This window comes from Manis javanica, chromosome 12, assembly GCF_040802235.1.
Source record: "Manis javanica isolate MJ-LG chromosome 12, MJ_LKY, whole genome shotgun sequence".
Lineage (NCBI taxonomy): Eukaryota > Metazoa > Chordata > Mammalia > Pholidota > Manidae > Manis > Manis javanica.
The window spans coordinates 51,946,590-51,970,259 of record NC_133167.1 but is presented as its reverse complement, the minus strand read 5'-3'; the positions used below and the strand labels follow the sequence as shown (position 1 = coordinate 51,970,259).

At 34.8% G+C, this 23,670-nt stretch overlaps 1 protein-coding gene across 7 annotated transcripts in view; it reads right to left on the bottom strand.

Annotated features, from left to right (window-relative positions):
• Positions 1 to 23,670, bottom strand: part of PDE1A (phosphodiesterase 1A) — a 339,079-nt gene that overhangs the window by 221,692 nt on the left and 93,717 nt on the right. The gene's annotated exons all lie outside the window — the stretch shown is intronic.

The window sequence follows — 23,670 nt, the reverse complement described above, 5'->3', positions numbered from 1 at the left end:
AATGATTTCACTCATCTGTGGAGTATAAAAACAAAGGAAAACTGAAGGAACAAAACAGCAGCAGAATCACAGACCCAAGAATGGACTAACAGTTACCAAAGGGAAAGGGACTGGCTAGGGTGGGCAGGAAAGTAGGGATAAGGGGATTAAGGGGCATTATGATCAGCATATATAATATGGGGGGGGCACAGGAAGGCAGTATAGCACAGAGAAGACAAATAGTGACTCTATAGCATCTTACTAAGCTGGTGGACAGTGATTGTAATGAGGTATATGGTGGGGACTTGATAATGGGGTGGAATGTAGTAACTACAATGTTGCTCATGTGAAACCTGAGCATAAGATGGTATATCAGTGATACATTAATAAAAAATATATAAACAAATAGAATATTTTGAATGGATTATCATTGAGGATCCTGAAGTTATGATTTTTTAGGAGAATTTAGGGGTCTTCCAACAAAGACCAACAAAAGAAGAAAGAAAAGCTGCATAGAGAGACTCTAGAAGGGTAACTATGAGGAGAATAGAGGGAGAATGACTCAGATGGGATGAACTACCATGTCTGAGAAATGCAAGAGAAAAAAACCTTCCCAGAGATACAGGCTAAGCAAAAGGTCTTTGCTTACCCAAGGTAGCAGCTGGGTGGAATCACATCTTAATGAAATCTTTGAAAAACATTAGAACAACAGTTCCCAAAAAAGATTATGGAAAAGAGTGGTTATAAAATATTCATTATAAACATTTCTTAAACACAGATTTCTTCCATATTAAATTACTCTTTTGATACCTACTGGCGTCAGTTCCTATTTAAGATCAAGAGACTGCCAAATTTTGTGTTGTTAAGAGAAGAAAGCCAGAAGAACCTTCTCTAAGCAATATTTTATTTGAAATGCTATTTTTAAATATGACCATCAGGTCTCTGAAGATGAAAATTTACTCTGATAAAAGTTTATTATTAACAGGACTGAGGGGGCTGAATGAAGGGAGAAGAATACACAGAGACAAGATAACCATAGCTGCAGATAAAAGTATGTGCACACTCCCCACAGTGTCTTAGCCGACACTGCAAAATGTTTGAAATAGTGATGATGTGAAAATATGACAACAAAGAATTAAATATGTAACATTGTTACACACCAGTATCATAACAGTTCCTTAGGTACAAAGGACGCACAACATTTGGAAGTGAGGAACCCAGGCTCAGGCAGGATGGGGATGGAAGAAACATACTCCACCGGAGGTCTGGCTCTGCAGAGGGAAAAGGTGCAATGCCACAACCTCAGGCCCAAATTCAGAATCTGTTTGTACTGAAGCACCAACCTGAGCAGCAGAGCAGAGAGGACAGAGAAATTCAGAGGTGCGCTGAATATTCAAGAGTGGGCATGCCAACAGTCATCACCTGGAGAGCATTCTCGTAAGAAAAAATGCTCAAACAACAACTTGAAGCATAAGCCCTGTCTCCATTTCCTGGACAGAGAAGAGACTGGAAATGGCAGTCCAGAAGCAGGGAGGTCATAAGGACAGGGAGTGTGGGTGAGAATCGTGTACAAGCCATGGAGCTACTCATTCTAATGAAAGGGAACTAAGACAAAAACCCAAGTCTTGTGTACTAGGGCACATTTAGTGATAAGGAGGAATCATTGAGTCTTGGCATTTTCATGACCTCACAGAGTGCCAGTTTTCACCTGTGGTTGTCAAAGACTAGAAGGAAAAAGGCATCACAGAAGGCTGGCTGATTTAGTTGTATTATGCATCCTGAATCTGAGAGCTTAGTGTCAAACACTGCATTGTAGTAATAATAGAGGTAGAGAAATTACTATGCAAGCTGCCTTTTTTGGGGGGCAGATGGTCCTAACGATGGCCTACTTTGATGTGCTCAAGAGAGCAATTCCCAATTTTAATGAAATGGTGGAGGACAAAGCCAAATGACAAGGGATTGATAAAGGAAGGAGGGAAGAAAAAAAAATGTAAGTTACTTTTTCCACAATCTATTAGTAAAACCACATTTCTTGTTTGAGAACTCAAACAAATTTATTACATTATCATTTGGTCTTGGTGATATTATAAACACAAATTCCAAGGGCAGTTCTAAAACTGGTAGAACTTGTGTTTAAGGTGGTCACCCAGATGAACCAGAATAAGAAGGCTATCTTATAGATTTTCCTTAAAGCAAAAATCCGTATTTCTCATAGAAAGTCACAGATTCCTCACAATATATGATAGCATCCCATCTGAGAAACACTGAAGTCAAAAAATTAAGCAAGAAAATGGGTTGTACCTGGTGAGTAGTAAAATTGAAATCTGGGAAGTTTTTTTTTTCATACTTGACATTGTTTGAAGGCAGTGAAGAGGGAATAAGGGGAGAGACGGTTTAAAAATACACGTAAGCACAAATATTTGTGGAAGAAATAGAATAAAGCAAGAGGTAATATTATTAATAGCACAGGAAAAGATATTAGACTTTCACTTAACAGCTTCATTGCAGTTACCAAATCATGTGCAACTGCTTAAAGGTACTACACAGATGTGTACTAATTAGAGGACAAAAACTAATAAACATTAATGGATCCTCCACATTAATCATCTAATCATTCAATCAATAGATGTTTACTTCTAAGAAGTGACTGGTGGTTACCATGGGGGAGGGTTTGGGGTGGGTGGGTGAAATAGGTGAAGGAGATAAAGGGCACAAATCTCAATCATAATAATTATTAGTCACAAGGATGAAACTACAGCATAGAGAATATTGTCAATAGTTCTGTAACACTTCTCTATGTTGACAGAGTAACTACACTAGTAGGGGTGAGGATTTAATAATGCATATACTGTTAAATCATCATGTTGTATACTTGAAACCAATCTAACATTATATATCGAATATACTTCAATAAAAATATATCAAAAATAAATAAATAAATTCTTATTAAGCATTTGGGGAATAGTGGGGGAGACATGTTAGCCAGAATACAAATGTGTTCAAAAGTTCAAAGTTTAACTAGGCAGACAGATATACAGAAAAGATTAGTAAACAATTCAGTGTAGCATATACTTAATGTTATTTTTCCTGTATGATGTCTAATATTTTGTATATACATTTATATATATGCATCAAATTGAAACAGACAACTCTCAAAAACTGATATGACAGGTTTTATGGTAATACCATCAGGAACACCTGGATATCCATAGGAACAAAAAACTTTACCCTCTTCTTCATATCATACACAAAAATTAATTTCAGTATGAATCAAAGACCTACACATAAATGATAGAATTATAAAGCTTATAGAGGAAAACAAAAAGATATCTTTGTGACCTCAGTGTAGGCAAAAATTTCTTGCAACACAAAAATCACTAACTATAAAAGAAAAATTGATATGGTTAACTTGATCAAAATTTGACTTCTGTTCTTCTGAAGAAATTGTTCAAAATACCATTAAGGAAATGAAAAGGCAAGTCACAAGCTAGATAAAAATATTCATCAGATATATATCTGACTACAGACTTAAATACAGACAATAAAAAGAATTCTTACAAGTCCATAATAAATAGAAAACCCAGTAAAAATGGACATTATATTACGTTTCATAAAAGAAGATAAAAAATGGTCAATAAGCACATTAAAATATGTTCAATGTTACTACCGTCATAGGGAAATAAACATTAAATCTAATGAGTTATTATCACTCTGAACCCACTGGAACAGGATAAAATTTCCTTATCAAATTTTGATAAGAAAGTAAAGCAAATAGACTTTCCTACATTGCTGGTGAGAGAAAATTATTACCATTTTAGAAATTAGTTTGGCAGCATCACTACAGTTAAATATGCAACCTTTTTATGACCCAGGAATTCCACTCCTTGGTATTGAAGAAATGTAGACAAAAGAAATGAAGATATGTATCTACTAAAAGATTTATAGAATAATGTTTGTAGTAGCTTTATTCATACTGTCCCCAAATGGAGATAACCCACATGTCCATAACAGGAAAATTGATGAACAAATTGTGGTATTTTTTCATAATGAAATACTACTCTGAAATAATAATAATAATAATAATAATAATAATAAATAAATAAATAAGTATTGATATACAAAACAACATGGATGAGCTAAAGGAGCCAAATACAAAGGAGAACATGATGAATGACTCCATTTATATGAAGTTCTAGAGCAGGTAAAACCAAGGTAAGAAAATAGAAATTAGAACAGAGGTTGCCTCCGGGTGACTGGAGGTGGAGAGTGTCAATATTGACTGGGCCATGAGGCAACTTTCTGGAGAGATAAAAATGTTGAATATTTTAATTGGTGTTTTGGTTACACATGTCAACAACTCTCTAATTTCATTGAACAAAATACTTAAAATCTGTTTTACTGTATATAAATTATGCCTCAATTAATAAAAATAACTGAAATTAAACCAAATAATTTCTAAGCGTTCCTTCCTATTATAATATTTTTTGTCAAGACTGTAATAATTTTCCAAGAATTAGCTTCAATGAAGAGAATTATTGAAGGAACTCTGTACATTATAATTAGAGCCATTTGCATATCACTGTTTTAAAAGTTTAACATTATATAGCTCTTTAATGAATTTCAAATTGCTAAACTAATAAGCTGTCCAAATAAAATGCTACCTACCATATGTGACTCTGATGTCATTCACTGTATTATTATTCAGACTCTTTTATTATTTGATCTTCAAATCTCACTTCATCTCCAATCAGAATTGCATTATGATGAAAACTTGCTTTTTTGTCATTAGAATTCTTTACTATGAGATATTTTTATTATCTACTATTCTCATATTTTCAAAGGTCATTACTATTTTAGCATAGCTTTATCTGCATTAAAATTGGGTAGTCTCCAATCTGAATACAGCATTTGCTTAGATTTTCAATATGTCCTGCAAAGGCACATGCAACAAGTTGAAATTTATTTATTTGTTTGTTTGTTTGTTTTTCTTGATTTACAAACAAGTTTTATTGACATGAATGAAATGTGCAAAATTTAATGAGTTTTGACAAATTTACATATATTTCCAATACAAATACATGGAATGTACCCATTTATTTCAATGTTACTGAGTTTCTCTCAGCAATATTTTCTATTGTTCATGTGGAGTTTCTTATATATCTTTATCCAGATTTAATCCTAAGTAGTTCATGGTTTTAATGTCATTTTTTTTGAAGAACATTGTATTTATGAGGCTCCTCCCTTCACCAAGTCCCCCCCCACATACCCCTTAACAGTCACTGTCCATCAGTGTAGTAAGATGCTGTAAAATCACTACTTGTCTTCTCTGTGTTGCACAGCCCTCCCCGTGGCCCCCCTACACTATACATGCTAATCGTAAGGACCCCTTTCTTTTTCCCCACCCTTATCACTCCCTTCCCACCCATCATCCCCAGTCCCTTTCCCTTTGGTAACTATAAGTCCATTTTTGGGTTCTGTGATTCTGCTGCTGTTTTGTTCCTTCAGTTTTCCTTTGTTCTTTTAAAATTAGTTTTTTTATTAATACTAAGCCATTAAGTATTAGAACAAGGAATAAATTGTCTTTGTTTAAATCTCAATTATAACTACTTCCAGAATTTAAAATAACAAACCACATTCTTTTTTAATAGGATAAAGAATGCCTTTTGAAACCCCTTAATCTTTGAGGTGAGCTTCACATGCTACATCAATACCAGTGTGTCTTAATTTCACTTAATTTCACAGTGTGTCTTGCTTTCATTTAGCAATCTAGGTTGAACATGGTGAATTTCAACAAAAAAAATTTCCGTCCTAGAACTACTTAAATCCTATGCCAAATGACTTCACAAGATAGAATAATGACATAATTACAGTTTTCTTAAAATGAATTTAATAAAGCAGTTATAAATGTCCTGAAATGTTAAAAGCCAGATATTGGATGAAATTCCTTCTCACTCTCTCTTCCATCCTGGCACAAATTACAAGATATTATTCTTTTCCAAGTGAAACTGTGAATATAAAGCTACTGAGAGAGATCATGAGAGCTCCTGGCCCTTGCTGACGTGAGCTCTACATATCCTTTCCTTGAAACTCAGAAACTACACAAGCCCAGCTGTTCAAATGTCTGACAGAAATAAGGGCTTGGAAGATTTCCATCTGGCTGAACTTTAACGGCACAAACAGGAATAAAGCAATGCTTAGAGGCAAGGATTTTGCAGGAGTAAATAATCCTGCAAATGGAGGAAGTAAAAATGCATCATTCTGTAAAGGTTAAATGGAAAGAAATGTATAGTAACATTATATAAAATAAGGGTTTAAACGTAAACTGTTAAGTAATGCTGTTCTTACTATGAGCAAAGATAGGCAAGGTATTATTTATAAAATACCTTCTCAAAAATGGATTTTTGCCAGGATCATCTTACTTGGTGTAAAGCAGTAGGTGTGGATTCTGTAAGGATGAAGATCTTTTCTATGCATCCATGACGATCCAGAACTTGAATAAACACCTTACTTTGTAGTAACTCATAGGCAAAGCTGAAGATTTCAGAACATCATCAGTATTACACACTTCTAAGCCTTGCAGACAGGATCCACCAAAATCTTACTTTCTTTTTCTCCTGTATCCCTCCTTTATGCTCTCCACTGTAGTCCCTTGCTCTAGCATGCCTCTCTGCCTTTTTCATGCTCTGCTGGTCCCTCACCAGCACTAATCCATCTTAGAAGACTGGACTCCTCTTCAAACTTGCCAGTTTTTCTGTGTCCTATCCTGATAAAACAGACCATTCCCTCTGCCCATTCATGTCAACATGATATATCTCCTTGTTCATTCTGAGAGCAATTGCATGTATGCTAGTTTTATACCAAATAAAAAACAGTTATTTAAAAGGTATATTAAATAGGATCTTTTAAGGGGGTCATTTTGGAAAAATGTGAAATTAACATTTCAAGTAACGTGAATTTTTTATTCTTACTGGTCTATTTTTAGTAATAATTTACAGATTTTTTTTAATTGGAAAAATTACTTCTTCATCTTTGGGATAATTGTAAGTCATAGATAAGAACTTATAAAACACAATGATAAGCTAATCAGAAGTATGATTATTGAAGAAAGCAATGATAATGACCCTGAATAAACCTCACAAGGGTCAGGGTCAGGTACTTCAAATGTGCTAATAAGCACTGAGGATGCATCAGGACCCTAGGAGTGAACAGGCAGGCACAAGGCATGTTACCCTGAGCCAGGAAGAGAACGCCTATCACTTCCCAGTCAAGGCTACTAGCCAGGGCAGGAGACATAGCTGTATGGTGTCAGACCAGTGATTACGCGGATCAGTAGTAGTGAACTCAGCAATTAAGGATCTGGAGGTGGTCATAAAAGGGGTGTAGGTTATCATATGGTAACTTTGATGTGACTGTAATAGATTTTCTCTTTCTTCATAAATCGTGTGGTTTTTCTTTTTTTAACATTTCTCAGAAAAAAATCGGAATCCTGAAAAAAATTTTTGACACAAAAGTTGTTTTTCATCCAGAATGTTGGGAAGAAGGTGAACTTTATCACCTCTTTCACCATCATGTCCTTTCCAGCCTAGACACAAAACTTCTGAATTTGTTTTTAGGACATCTTATCTGGTCAAAGTGTGATTTAGAATACTTGCCAGGGTGCTCATGTGGGAGGGTGGCAAACTGCCCTCATAAAGGACCGGGATTGAATATATCAGTCTAAGAGCATGTGTTGTACATAAAGTAGGAGATGCTTGTAAGACCTGTATGAATTCAGTTTAACTTTGCTGCCAAATAATTATTTTTTATGTCTTTTTAAATTTTTTATTTATTTTATTCTTGCTCAAGGATAATCCACATGTTTTTTTTCACTAGTACCTAGTCATTATTCATTTCTGTAACAATTATTTGCATCATTTCCACCATGTATAATATTAAAAGTAAGATTTACCAATAATCAAATGCACATCTGTGGTAGACAGAATTTTAAGAATAGCCTCCAATGATCCTTACTCTTTTGTAACCCCCCTCTTTTGAGTATGGGTGGAATCTGTGAATATGATAAAATATCCCTGCTTTGATTATGTTAAAGGCAATATTTGACACTGAAAGAGTAAGAAAAACAAAGGAAAATGTAAAAAAAATTAAAAGCTTGAGTTGGGTGAAGTCCATGAGGAAATTCCTATCTACTCTTGTAAAACAGTTTATATTTAAAATGTGCTATCTTGAATTACGATCACACGAAAGGAAGTAAGATATTTAATATTCTCTTTTATTACTGGAAATGGACATATCTGTGAATTACAATACAAACTACTGAATGCAACTCTGATCCCTTTTGTCAATTAACTCCTACTGACACGAAAACACAGAGTTCAATATTGTCATAAGTTGTGAATGTAAAACTACCAGATTTCAAATTTATTATACGTTTTTTTTTACTATAGTGACCCATGTTAAATCATTTACCATTGACTCTTTACCCTTACTATTTCATTAAAAGCCCCTTTACAAATGTGTAGGTCAAATTCTTTTGCAGAGTTGAATCAAAATTCTTTAAAAAATATTAAATTACTTTCGGCATATTGGATTGAACTACACATTTAGATAATTATAATAATTTGTGATGAACTATATCCACAGAGTCTCAGGAGTGCTTGGATAGATGTAGGCTACAAGTAACTAATAAGTAAGGTTGGTTTTATTACTCACACTATAAAGAAGTATAGTGCTATCTCAAATCTTGCTAGTTTTGCTATTACCTCCCTGTTATAGTCACAGAATAATAGGTATCCTATTTATTTTTTACTTTTAGAAATCTTCATCTCTTTTCTCCCCAAGTTTGAATTTCAACTTGACATCCTATTAACTGTGTAGTTCAGGGTAAATTATTAAACTGTCCTAAGCCTTAGTTTAGCTATTTAAAAAATGGTGAACATTTCTTGTTTGTCGTTTGGATGTTGGCCATCCTAACTGGTGTGAGGTGATATCTCATTGTGGTTTTAATTTGCATTTCCCTGATGATTAGCGATGTGGAGCATCTTTTCATGTGTCTGTTGGCCATCTGAATTTCTTCTTTGGAGAAGTGTCTGTTCAGATCCTGTGCCCATTTTTTAATTGGATTATTTGCTTTTTGTTTGTTGAGGTGTGTGAGTTATTTATATATTTTGGATGTCAACCCCTTATAGGATCTGTCATTTATGAATATATTCTCCCATACTGTAGGATGTCTTTTTGTTCTACTGATGGTATCCGTTGCTGTACAGAAGCTTTTTAGTTTGATATAGTCCCACTTGTTCATTTTTGCTTTTGTTTCCCTTGCCCGGGGAGATATGTTCATGAAGTTGTTCATGTTTATGTCCAAGAGTGTGGAGTATAACAAAAAAAAAAAAAACTGAAGGAACAAAACAGCAGCAGACTCACAGAACCCAAGAATAGACTAACAGTTACCAAAGGGAAAGGGACTGGGAGGGTGGGTGGGAAGCGAGTGATAGGGGGGAAAGGGGGCATTACGATTAGCACACATGGTGTAGGTGAGGGGTACATGGAGAGGGCTGTGCAACACAGAGAAGACAAGTAGTGATTCTATAGCATCTTACTACACTGATGGACAGTGACTATAATGGAGCATGTGGGGGGGACTTGATAATAGGGGGAGTCTAGTAACCATAATGTTCAAGTAATTGCACATTAATGATATCAAAATTAGAAAAATAAAATAAAATAAATTTAAAAATTTTTTTTAAAATGGGTGAATAGTACCTATTGACCTATCCTATTGACTTATACTGACTTATTCTGTAGACCAACAATGAAGAAGTGGGCTTAAACTGGAAAATAACCCTAAAGGTTTCAATATTATGGCATAGTTTTCTCTTGGAAAAAAAAATTGTCTTTCAGTTTAGTCAATAATTGGTAGGTTTTGGAGGACTACTTTTATTATCCAGTTCTCAGTATATTTTTAAGTCATTGTTTTTTCTTCACTGATTTTTGTAGTTTCTTACAAACACATAGAATAAATGTGCTTTGCTGTTGCAAAATTCTATGAATTTTGCCACATGCATAGACTCATGTATTTACAATCACTACTATCCTCAGAATACAGACCAGTTTCATCAGCCAAAAAAAAATCCTCCACATTGCTCCTTTGAGTCGATGCCTACCTTCACCCCTAATTTCTGGGAACTATTGATATGCTCTAAATTTGTATGTTTTTAATAATGAAATCATATATGCTTATTCAAAAGTTATAAATACATATGTTAGTATATAAATTTAAAAGGTAGTATATTCTCATTTCTCTTACCAGTGCCGTCCCTCTAAGCTAACCAACATTAATTGTACATATGTATTCTTCAGCTTTCTCAATATTCAATTTTTTTATTGAAGTATCATTGATATACAATCTTATATTGGTTTCAAGTATACAACACAGCGGTTCAACAGTTACCCTTATTATTCAATCCCCCCCACCACTAGAGCAGTTACTATCTGTCAAAAAACGAAGATGTTACAGAATCATTGGTTATACTCTCCATGTACTTCTATCCCCATGACCAACTTATATTATGATTCAGAATTTTATTGCCCTTTTATCCTCCTCACCTTCCCTACTCAACTATCCCAACACCCCCCCACCCCCCGCACTGTAACCACTAGTCACTTCTATGTGTCTGAATCTACTTCTTTTTTATTCACTTTGTTTTGTTTTGTTTTTCCACAAATAATTAAAATCCTACGGTATTTATCTTTCTCTGCCTGGCTTATTTCACTGAGCATAATTCCCTCTAGATCCACCCATGTTGTTGCAAATTGCAGGATTTCTTCTTTGTATGGCTGAATAATATTCCATTGTGCATAAGTACCACATCTTCTTTATCCATTCATATACTGATGGACACTTAGGTTGCTTCCATTTCTTGGCTATTGTAAATAGTGCTGCAATAAACATAGGGGTGCATATGTCTTCAAATCAGGAATTTTGTTTTCTTCAGGTAAATTCCTAGAAGTGAAATTACTGGATTGAATGGTACTTCTGTCTTTAGTTTTTTGAGCAACCTCCACACTGTTTTCCACAGTGACTGTACCAATTGACATTCCCACCAACAGTGTAGGAGGGTCCTTTTTCTCCACATCCTCACCAACACTTGCTATTTCTTGTCTTTTGGATAGTGGCTGTTTTAACTGGTGCGAGTTGATATCTCATTGTGGTTTTGATTTGCATTTCCTTGATGATTAGTGATGTGGAGGATTTTTTCATATGCCTGTATTTCTTCTTTGGAAAAATGTCTGTTCAGTCCTCTGCCCAGGGTTATTTGTTTTTTGGTGTTGAGGCATGTGTGTTCTTTATACATTTTGCCTGTTAACCCCTTATTGGATGACTTTTTTACAAATATATTCTCCCATACTGCAGGTTGCCTTTTTGCTCAGAAGCTTTTTTGTTTTATGTAGTCCAACTTGTTCATTTTTTATTTTGTTTCCCTTGCCCAATGAGATGTGTTCAGGAGAAAATTGCTCATGCTCTGGTCAACAGATTTTTGCCTATATTTTCTTCTAGGAGTTTTATGGTTCCATGTCTTACATTCAGTTCTTTGATCCATTTCAAGTTTACTTTTGTGTATGAAATTAGGTGGTAATCCAGTGTTATTCTCTTGCATGTAGTTGTCCAGTTTTCTCAATACAAGTTATTAAAAAGACTGTCTTTTCCCCATTGTATATCCATGGATCCTTTATCATATAGTAAGGTACCATATATGCATGGGTTTATATCTAGACTCTCTCTTCTGTTCCATTGATCTATGGATCTGTTTTTGTACCAGTACCACACTGTTTTGATTTCTATAACTTTTCAATATAGCTTAAACTCAGGGAGTGTAATACCTCCAGCTTTGTTGTTCTTTCTCAGGTCAGTGTTCAATTTATATAGACATTTATAATATATTCAAACTTATGGAGTACTATTCCTTTTTGTTTTCTTTCTTTTTTTTTTAGTGAAATCATTCTAATGTAGAATTTACAGCTTACTTTTGCAATTTTAATATGTTTTGGGAATATTTCCAGATTAATATAGAAATCTATTTCATTCTTTTCAGTAGCTGCTGTTTCATAGTTTGATAATACTATATAATATGATTCACAGAATTAGTAATAATTCATTTTTATCTTTAATTCCTTGTCCACATAATTAAATACATTTCTATCAAGTCATTTATGTTTTCCCCATGACTAAACAAAGATTAAGTGTGCTTGACAGACAGCAGATTCTGAGCAAACTGAATTAAATTTTTCCATTTTCTTTTCTCAAGGATTATACAAGCTAGCAACCTCTCTGACATGGTGGCAGTAGATTTTCACTTTTTAGAATATAATTCTTTTTTTTCTTCAATTCAACCATCATACTTTAATATGCATCAGAAGCATATTATAAATTTATTATAACTTTTATGCTATTTATTATAAACATATTATAACTATAACTTTATACTTACTTTCCATTTTGTTACATAGAATATTAAGAAAGATGTACATACAAGGGTTGCTATTTAATAAAATTACTTCATCAAGGACATAGAATATACTTCTATAAAGTGAAAAACATTTACTTCATCTATATTATTGTAATTTCAAGACAAATCCTTTGGGACTAATGCTCCAAACTGATATGCCTTTGTTTATAGCAGCAGAAAGAGCTGTGAGCACATAGTATTTTTGCTGTCGCACACCTCTTTACAGCTTTACTCACAGGAGTCCCTCAGTGAAATGTCCCCTTAGATGCTGTAGCCCTAATTAGCTCTCCAGATGACTCTCAGGGCAACCCTAAGGGGAGTTTTCCAATTAAGCCACTAAAGGACTGAGAATAACAGTCTTTTTATTCAAAGGAAGCTTATGGCAAAAGAAGAGAGGGAAATTATATATTTTGAGTTTAATACAATGAAGGAAAGGAAAGGTTGAGGAAATTGAGGTCAAAACAGCAGGTAAGAGAAGGGCCACTTGCTGGGATGAATAATAGTGGGCACTATCTTGATTCACCTGCTCTAAACTTGTCTTAGAATTGGTTTTGTTTCACGAATCCTAGCAGAGAATACTACCTTTGCCAAAATGTCAGAGCATTTCTGACCTTCCAGTCCAGTGCAAAATATTAATGACTCCTACCAGTGGGGAGTTTTTAATTATTTCACTGGTGTTTACTTTTTGTTATAAGTCCTTATTTATGAATCATAAATGTACATGAAAAAATCTGTATATCCTATAAGGATTTTCTCCACAGAATAAGACAAAAGGCCAGATTTCATTTGGGTATCATATGTCAAAAAGAAAACATCTTTTAAAAACCTATTTTCTACAAGAAAAGCATAACCCCACACCATTCTCCCCACTAAAAAGCCCAACCCCATTTCTCTCCAACTATCTGGCTCCCATCTTTCTCAGGGTGTAAATCATTTTCTCTTTCACAAAGTTTTCCTTAACTCTTCCATTCAGTCATTGATCCCTCATTTCAGCAAATTCACAGTAATCCTTCAGTATCATTTATTAGCAGACAGTCCCCTATTAACTTGTGATGCTTCATGTTTTGATATCCTTTAGTATTATTTGAGAGTTTAGATGTTTTAGATAATTTAGAAGACAGCATATTCATGCTGCTTGGGCATGGTTTCTTCATGTATTGTCTGGATTCTATGCAATTCATTTATTAGACTAATATAAGTGAACTAACGCCTTTCTGAAGCCTGCAAATCTATGTCTGCAAACGCAAAATGGGCATTACAAAATATGAAACTGCACAGCTCACAGACACCATAGCTAATAATGTGAAGAGCAGTCAATATAAAAAAGTCTCAATTTTTAAAATAAAATTTTTTTATATCCCTTGTATAATTGATCTGTAGCTAGATACATGTGAAAACTGAAACATTTGGTGTCCATGCATTCCGGTCTTAAAGCTCCTCTAGTTTATTGTAATCTAGTGTCTACTGTATCTCTAGAAGAATTAAAGATTTGGGTTTATTATGCTTCATATTTTAAGAGCCTGACAACACAGTCCTTTATTAGTATAAATCAACACTATCTATATAATGAATTGAAGCTGGCAGTCAAGTGAGAATAGACTTCAAAACAATGCTATGCACCACTAGCCTTTTCAATTACTTTCAGTTTTATTTGAGCCCCACCCTACTCCAAAGTATTTAACTAAGATAATATAACTTAAGGATTGAAAAGTATTGAATATAGAATGTGTTTTACAAATCTAAGAGATTATAAATCTGGTTACATACTACAATTTCAAACACCATTCAGTTACTCAACTACTCATTCTTATTTTTAGACATAAGATTATAATACCATTTATACTTTGCATTTCATGACTGTTTCTCCACAGGCAAAAACTTGACATTACCATTGTGTAATGCTAATCTAATTAATTCAGGAAATTTAAATTTAGGGGATAAAAATCAATGACTGGTATTCAACTCAAATCCAGAAAATGCAATTTTTACAATTAACAGCATATAAATTACAAGATTACATTTGGAAAGAAAGAAAATGAAGGGGAAAAAAGATCTGACAGTTAAATTATTGTTTACTGGCTAATCCTGGAAGACATTCTCCATCATACATTATGTCTCCTTCTAGGAAGGTGAATTTCTGAACCAGAAACTTCTGGACCAGCATCTAAGTGAAGCACTAGAAAGTCCTCTGTGACTTCACCATTCACTGAGATAGGAAAAACAAAAGTTTGAATTTGAAGCACAGGTATCTCTCCAGTCCAAAGAATAATGGTTTTTACATTGTCAGTCTCATCCAATTTGGTTACAGAGTAACATGTGTAGGTAGGAATAGCATTCTGCCACTGATTTGTTTTGACTTCTGGCTACCAACAACTTAGCTTTATATCATCTCCCATAGATACTTTATAGTAACATTCTACTCTCTGCCTGCCACTCTCTCCTCCTTTGGATAAATTGCTACCCCTCAGGTAGTTTATAATTAATAACTAAGTTAATTATCTATACTTGTAGGAAAAAAAGATAAAAATGGTGAATATTTGCTTTTGCTTTAGCCTCAGTTTCCTCCTCTGTGACTCAGGAGGTCAGAGTGTGGTGATCTGATTCCCTCTCCAGTGCCCTGCTGGAGCCAGCCCCTACCAGCTTGTGAGAGTTCACTGTACTTGTGTCTTCTCAATTTCAAATCCATGATAGAAATATTTATACTATGGCAACTGGCTCATGCTACAAATAAGGGTTTTTTCTTTCTTCTCATAGAGGCAGTTTGCCACACCATTACTTCTAATTGTATTTAAGAAGATAAATGAAGTCCATCAGTAGCAAGTAGTGAAGAAGTTTGAATTTCAGTTGACCATGTAATAAAGGGGTATTATTAGAGGTTTATATTACTGGGTAGGGACTGAAAGAAGTTAAGAGAAAATGGATTGGTTGGTCTCACAATATTTATAAGTGGAAATAATGGAAGACTGGTTGTCAAGATCAAAATCTGGGCATAAATCTCAATTGATTGCTGCTCTACTGATAGCCAACCTGTTCTCTATCCCCTAAATTATAGAAATACAACAATGGTGGAAAATGTGTGCCACAAAATTATTTGTTAAGAATTGCTTCCTAACCATTTTTGGAATTACTATTGCAGTAACAATAAACCATGACCTTTACGTGATTGTTTATTCAATAGAAATTTTGAAAAAGCAAATAGAGTAATCCAGGTTTGATTTCAAAATAAAATCCAAATTCCTAGTTAACTTTTATCAACTATATATAGCAACTTCTGAATCCAATGTTTTTTAGCTATAGACATTTTTACCACAAACTTTTATCATAAAGTAGAAAGTGCTCTAAACAGAATGGAGAGGTCAGACTTCACTACTTATTATATAACCCATGACTCTGCACTTATAGTCTGCAACCCATAACCACCTCATTTGTAATATGTGTAGGAATAATACATGCTACCCCCTCCCCCAATATGTGTCAGATTCGAATTTAAAGCAATAGAAGAGAAATGTGCTGAACTACAGAAATACCTTAGGTTGTCAGGTTTATTATTTCTGTAGTGGCTCTAAGGAAAAATGTGAGAGGGAACTATTGTTTCCTTACCAAAACAAGCAGGAAATACAGAGAGTCTATTCTGGACCAGCAATATCCAAATAACAACAGACTGAATCATACAAAACTGATGTACATTACACTTAGTGACAATCAGTGCACATCATGGCTATGATGGATGATGACATCAGCATGACTGAGAAGAGTTTTTAAAGTAAAATATAAATATAAATTACATATATATAATTCAGTGGTATAGCCCTTCCCTAGGATAAAATGAGGAGTACAGAGGAAATAAAAGATAAATGAACTGGTACACTTCTACTTATCCAGTAACAGTTATACAAGGAAAACCAAAGGACAGCTGACCTACAGAGGAAGCCTATTGCTGCCTAACACTGGCCATCACCACAGGGTCAGCTACACCTTGTGTTTCATGAGCATAAGTTCTACATAGGATTTTGTCAAGTGGTCCTGATATAAACTTAGCTTGCAGGAAAACATGAATATGCCTCTCAGAGAAATTTAGTTCCTTTCCTCCCACTATGCTTTTTTATTTCTGCCCCATTTTCATCATTTTATGGCTTTCATTTATTTCTGTCAAAAGTAATTGTTACCAAACCCTACTATCCTAATTTTTTAAAGAAAAAAGTATTGGCTTACAAATATTTTCTCCTCAAACAAAAAGGTTGATGGACCCATTTTAGGTCAAAGTAATTAAACCAAAAATTTAAGTTTCTATGTGATCATGATAGATATAATGCATCAAATGCTTAGACTATTTTGAACACTGTTAAGTATTCTCTACACATTATCTCTCATTTTACTCTCACTTCAACCCAAGAGGAACTACTATTATTATCCCCATTTTGCAGATGAAAAAACAAAAGGTCAAACAAGGCCTGAAATTCCAAAATATTTTACAGAGTATTTTAGGGGACCAGGCTTTAAACATCTGAAGTTTACTGCATTTATTTAGTAGTTTTCACATTCAGACATAAAACTAAAGTAGTTTTGATTAGCAATCAAATTATTTTTAGGTTCTTAGTCTCACAGTAAAAATATAGATTTCCAGTAATACTAGCAGACCAAACATGGCTTATTTTAGGCATTTGTTTATTATTCATTCATCATTTGTCTTTTCATTCAATAAGCATGTATTAGCAACTGCTATGCTCAGAACTCTGGTGGAGATAAGAAATAAAAAGCTATTTCCCTACAATCATCCAAGAAGTGTTTAAAAAAGTAAACTTAGTCTGAGCCAGTGGTATACGTGGTATGTTGGACACCCAGAGGGGATCTCTTTTTAAACTTCCCTTATATGTATGTGAAAATTATTCTTAGAAATAACTATGATATAGTACAAATAATAACAGGTAGAAAAAAGTGTAGACAGCAGTTTCTCTAATTGAACTTTTGCTGGTATGCCAGTACAAAAATATAAAAATAAAATAAATATTAGAGATATTACAGGAAAATTAAAAAGTAGTGGATTGATTTTTAATTAATGTATTCTGTTTATAAAAAGTCAACAGAATAGATCTGCATGATGTTTTATTAATCAATAATATTACAGTTTCTATTTTGAGCCTTAACTTCTACATATTTTTCAACATCGTCAAAATTGATCTTCACATACTCAACTGCCATAGACAGTATAGCCAGATTTGTCAATCTAAGGCTCAGAGTAATTCAAAGTTCACTTTTTATTAATTCTACTTTCAAAGGTTTCTTCACATGAAACAACAGATATAAAAATATATAGGAAAAGTATTAAAGATAAATTTGCCATCAATTTATGAAATCCTATTTCACAATAAAATGCTGTTCATGTTTTTACTTCTTCAGGATTGACTCTAAGAACTTTCAAATGCGTCAGCAGTCAAAAAATCGCCACTAAAATATTTTCACCAGAAAAGTCAGCATGATTTGTGTTGTACTTGGAACACTTTTCAAAGTATAGTTGTTCAGAGTCACTCGTGTCTGATTTGAGTACAGTTTTTGTTTTCTCCAACACATTTTAAATAGTATATTTGAAATAAATGATAGACACAGTGACCAAAAAACAGAACTTCGCCAACTGTTTACTCTTGAAACAAGGGAATGTAGCTGAGTCTTTGTGCTGGGAAGCTACTGAATAACTGGAAATTCTCCTTATACACTCTATATGCACATGATAAATAGAGAGATAACCAGATAATTGAAACTTAACAGTACCACAGCAATTACTTAGGAATTAGGCCAACATAGGACTCTTGAGGAGTATTTTATTGCTGATATTGTTAAGAATTACAGACACACAGTGGTAATAAAAAGCAGACTGACTTTAGCTACACTTACCATGGTGAGCATGAGTAATGTATATTATCAAATGACTGTGTTGTTTATCTTAAACCAATATAATATTCTCTATCAACTATATTCCAATTACAAAAAGCAGACTGACTTTTAGCTGGTTATTACTGCTTTTTAACTTCTCTATAGAAAATGTCAGCTCATAGTGACTGTGCCCCAGGAGAACTGTCCCAACAGCCCACACTTAGCATTGCCACCAGCTTGAGCCCATGAATTTTGCCAATTTATATAAAAATAATTACTTTCTTAAAAAACTATAAATTTAAAAAAGTTGTTACCCAAATCCTTACCCCATCTTTTATTCCCCCAGTAATAGTGTTACTATTACTCCCAGCTGTTTGAGATAATACAAGGTACTTAAACTTTGCGTGGATTTTGTAGTTTGGCAGATGTGAGCTTGAATACTGGCTCTGCTACTTACTGGCTCTGTGATCTTAAACGAGTTAGCTAATCCCTCTGAGCATCACTTTTTTAAATTTCTCAACTCTAAAAGGTAAACATCAGTATTGACATACCTTACATAAATAAGAAATGAAAAAGTACTTTCCCGTTTGGTCTTCATTGAATGTAACTGTCATGATTGTCCCTTGGCCTTGGCCTTGAACTTGCCATCTGCTGCAGACTACTAAATATTTCAGATTCCTTGGTCAGTAATTACCTGTAATAAGTGGTGGACTAAACATAGGGTTTTTTCCCTAAAATACATTTAAAATTAATATACAATATCTTTCCTGCTACCAACCTAGCTTCCTATAAACTGTTTATATAAGTGATCTATACTCACTGCCCCCTCTTTATTACCACACAGCTCCCTGCATTTTTCCATTCTTCTAAGGTTTAAATGTTATCAAAAAAGATCATTAACTCTATGACCTTTGCTCATTCTCACAGAAAATGGTCACAAAATGAAGGAGCTGCAAAATCCACTAGAGTGCAATTCATTCACCTTGCAGGGACAAAACTGAAGCTCAGAATGGTGGAGCAATTTGTCTCACTACCCAGAGGCTGAGCAGAGACACGCATCTTCTACCTCCAGAGCAAGCCCTTTTGCTCCATCTTCAGGGCTGCTCAGTTGCTGCTCTGCAAGTCACTAGGCTCTCACAAGCCTTCCTCCACCCTTCCCCAGTTCTCTCTCCTCCTGACCCTGGCCATTTCCCTTGTCACGTTCTTCAGCCCTCTTCCTTTGTCTTTGTGACCTCTTTCTTGAACTCTCTAATCTTTGTCCCCTTCAACTGACATTTGTCTCCTAAACCTGGCTCCAGCTTCACTCCTAGATTGTGAGTAGACTGCTAGAAATCTCCACCTAAATGGAGTAATGTCTTCAGTTAATTTCAAATACTGAGTTCATGACTAATTAGATAACTAGTAAGATTAACCCCCAGCTCCTTAAAAGAAAAAATTCACTGACACTATTCATTTATTGGACAAATACTTATCTGGCACCTATTATGTAAGAGACATTGTGCTAGTACTAGACATACAATGGGTTCAAACCCAATCCCTATTTTGTGGACACAGAATGCACATTCCAGAGTAGAGGGTCAAGGGTAGACTTAGGAGGGTACAGGGCTCAGACCCAGTGGAGCCTCAATCATTCCACTGGGTTCATATGGGCACTGTCTGCCTGCTCTGCCGATAGGGGATAGAAAGGGCTTGAACAACATCATCATCCAGGGGGATCTAAAGGAGCTGAAGTTCGTGGCTTTTTACACAAAAGGTGATGAGGTGATGGTTCTGGCCAGCATGAACTAGATCTCAACCCATTGTGTCCAAGGTGGCTGAAGTGCTTGTCTCTGGCCTTGTCATCCAAAAGGAAGGTAACAACAGATGACATGCTCTGGCTCACATGGAAAGGATTCTGAGCTTGCAGGCAGTGGACTTGGGAGACAGAGTCGAAGCCCTGAGGACAGCTGCCAACCTCCGATTTCCCAGGATCCCTCAGGGCAGAACCTGAACCCTTCCAGTGCTTGTCTTGGCTGCCTGGCTTCTGTCCTGAGAGAGGTCTATCAGTCTCTGCTAGGAATTCCTCTGGAATGCAATAGACAGACACTAAGCAAATCATAAACATGAAAGTATAACTACAGACCTTTATAAATACTTCAAACAGAAGCTACAAGATGCTATGAAATACCCATGTTCTCATTTCCTGATAAGTCTGTGGAAGCATGTTTACTCACTCTTCCAGTCATGACAACAGAATTAATGGGAGAATCAATGGATACACAGGGGTCAGGGAAGCCAAAATCTCTGTATTATGAACCTCCAGACTTGGTCTCATTTAACCACAGTATCCAGAATCATTACAATTATGTCCCTTATGGTCAATCAGCAAAAATATTAATATAAATTAAATATGACGTTTCTTCTTTCATGACTTTAAATTAGATTATTAAATAGCTAAATCACAATCAATAGTAAGGATAATTTTCATTATAAAGAGTTCAAAATGACAAATGTGTTTTTCTGCTTTCTTTCATCTTCAGAACAGATATTCTATAAGACGTCTCCTAATGAATGGTTTCTAAATGTATACATTATAATAATAAATTTGTGAAGGACATCAAAATTCTGTAATGAACAGCCCAACTAATTAATCATTTGAAAATGTACCCACAGTATAAAACTATGAATAAATATTTATTAGAGTATAATTTACTTTAAAGAAAGCCTGTCTCTTGAATGAATTATTACCAACTATAACAATGATTAGCAATCTAAATAGGAATGTGGGACTATCTCTATAATGAACATATAGGAATTGCATTTTAACTAATACATAGCTATATAATGGAGTAATATATCTGGGCTCACATGGTCTGTGTTATTCTGTATAATGCATTGCCATTTCTCAAATGCTACTTCATGAGGAGAGTATAATCACTCATTAACAAAGTAGAATAATAAAACTTGCAAGATAATGTGGGAAACACAGAGAATTTAAAAATTAAATGTATACCTATCAACTTCTAATTGTCTTCTACATTTACATATTTTTCTTTGGCAGATTTGCACTGACAAGACACCACTAAAGAGAATTATTGTTCATTCTTGTCATGCCCACCCAAACCATGGTTCATGCTAGAACCATTTACAAAGTGTATCCCTCTCAGAGCTGTACTCATACCACCATCGGGGTTTCCCTGAAGCTTTATCTGCATTCAATTAATATGGAATGTTTGAATGTTTGTGTCTCTCCAAACGGAAGCTACTCTGTTTTTTTTTCTTTTTACTGAAGTATAACTTTCATACTGAAAACATCACACAAACCACGTGTTCACTTGATGAAATTTTGCTAAGTAAATACACCCATCAGAAGCAAATCAAAAACAAGAAAAAAAAATGTTGCCAATACCCAGAAGCCTCCCTCATGCTTCCTTCAAGGATTCCAAAGATAACCACTTTCCTGACTTTTAATGCCTTATTAGTTTGCCTGTTCCTGAACCTTAAATAAATGGAATCATACAGTATGTACTCTTCGGTGTCTAGTTTCTTTCATTCAATGTCATGTTTGTGATATTTTCCCACATTGTTGCATTTATTTGTAGTTCATTATTTCTCATTGTTTGATAGTATTCCACACATTCTATCCCTTCTACTGTTGATGAGCCTTTGGAGGTTTTTGTTTTACATTAGTATGTATTGTGTTTCTAAGAACATGATTGTACAGGTCTTTGATGAACATGTAATCTGTATGCACCTCTACTGGGTACACACCTAGGAATGAATCTCTTGGGTGTATACATGTTGAGCAAAGTTGCACTTGTTTTCACTCCCAATAATCATGTATGAGAGTTTTGATTGCTCTAAATCAAGGTTGTTCAATTTGGCATAATTTTACACTGCAAGGAGTATTTGTCTCTGCCTGGAAACATATTTAGCCATACCAACAGGGGGTGTTACCACCATCATACGGGTAGAGGCCAGGGATGTAGCTTGGCATAGTACCATACAGAGACAAAGAAGTGTTTCATCCAGAATGTCTCTTCTGAGACCCTATAAGAACCCCTGCTCTAAATTCTACTAGCCCTGAATAGGTTTGTGGGTTTTGTACTCTGCCATTCCAGAAGGGACGTAATTACACTGTATTATGGTTTTAGGTAATTACCTGACAACTTAATGTAGTCATTTTAAAGTGTAAAATTTGGTCGTTCTGTGAAAATTAAATTCAGGTTCCCAAGATAACTACTCCAACACCCCCCCTAAACTAGATAGTCCTCATCATTCATTCAGTCTTCCACCCTGGAGTATAGGCTGGGGAGCCAGTGGACCTTGCTGGATTCCAAACTCTTCTACCTTTACAAGTTATTTAACCTCACCAAACTTCATTTTCTTTATCAATATGGGACTACTAATGCCCATATTCTGTATTACTGCTATGATTAGATATAATGTAGGTAAGATCCCTGGTACAGAGTGGATGCTTAAATAGTGTTATTATCATGATTAGAAACACAAAGGATGCAAAGAAATTAGGCTAGAAAGACCACTGGATTGAGTTAAGACTTGTGTTCTTGTCTTGACATTACCACTAACTAGCTATGAGAATTTGGTCCAAACTTTCAATGTCTTAAAGTTTTTCACTTATTCATGTATGAAATGAGAGAGTTGCATAAGATAGAAGGTTTTTCCAACCTGATTGTTACATAATTCTATAAATGTGACAAAGCTTCAGCCATCAATAAGATTATGTTTTAAAAGGAAGACATGATATGCACTTAATAAAAAATAATCATACCAACTTCTGGCAAATATGCTCAGAAATACAGAGCTACAAGAAGAAATGCTATACTATCATTAAAGCCCAAAAGAAGAAAAGCTTATTCTTGCTGGAATAATCAGGGAACACTTCACGAAGACAAAAGCATTTGAATTAGGACGTGAAGTATGAACAAGGACAGCGAGCAAATTCAGACAGGAGATGGAGGGGAAGCATTGAAGCAGAGGAAGCAGAGTGACACAGGCTCAGGAAAAGAAACAAACAGAAGATGATCCTAGAATACAGTGAGTCACCCAGAATGATTATAGTACAGGGTCTGTAAAAGGAGGAAGGAGATGAGGTAAATGGAGAGTAGGTATGAAGTGTCTGGAATGTCACGAGTCAATATTTCACTTGGTTGAAAATAAAGGGTCACTGCAATTGATAGAAGAAGGGGGTAACATACCCATGACAAAGGTCTTAAAACTAATTTGATAACTCTAGAAACAAGGAACTGTGGAAGGGGGGCTGGAGAGTAAAAGATTAATTTGAAAAACATCACAAATTTTAAGATGAGAGAGGAAAAAG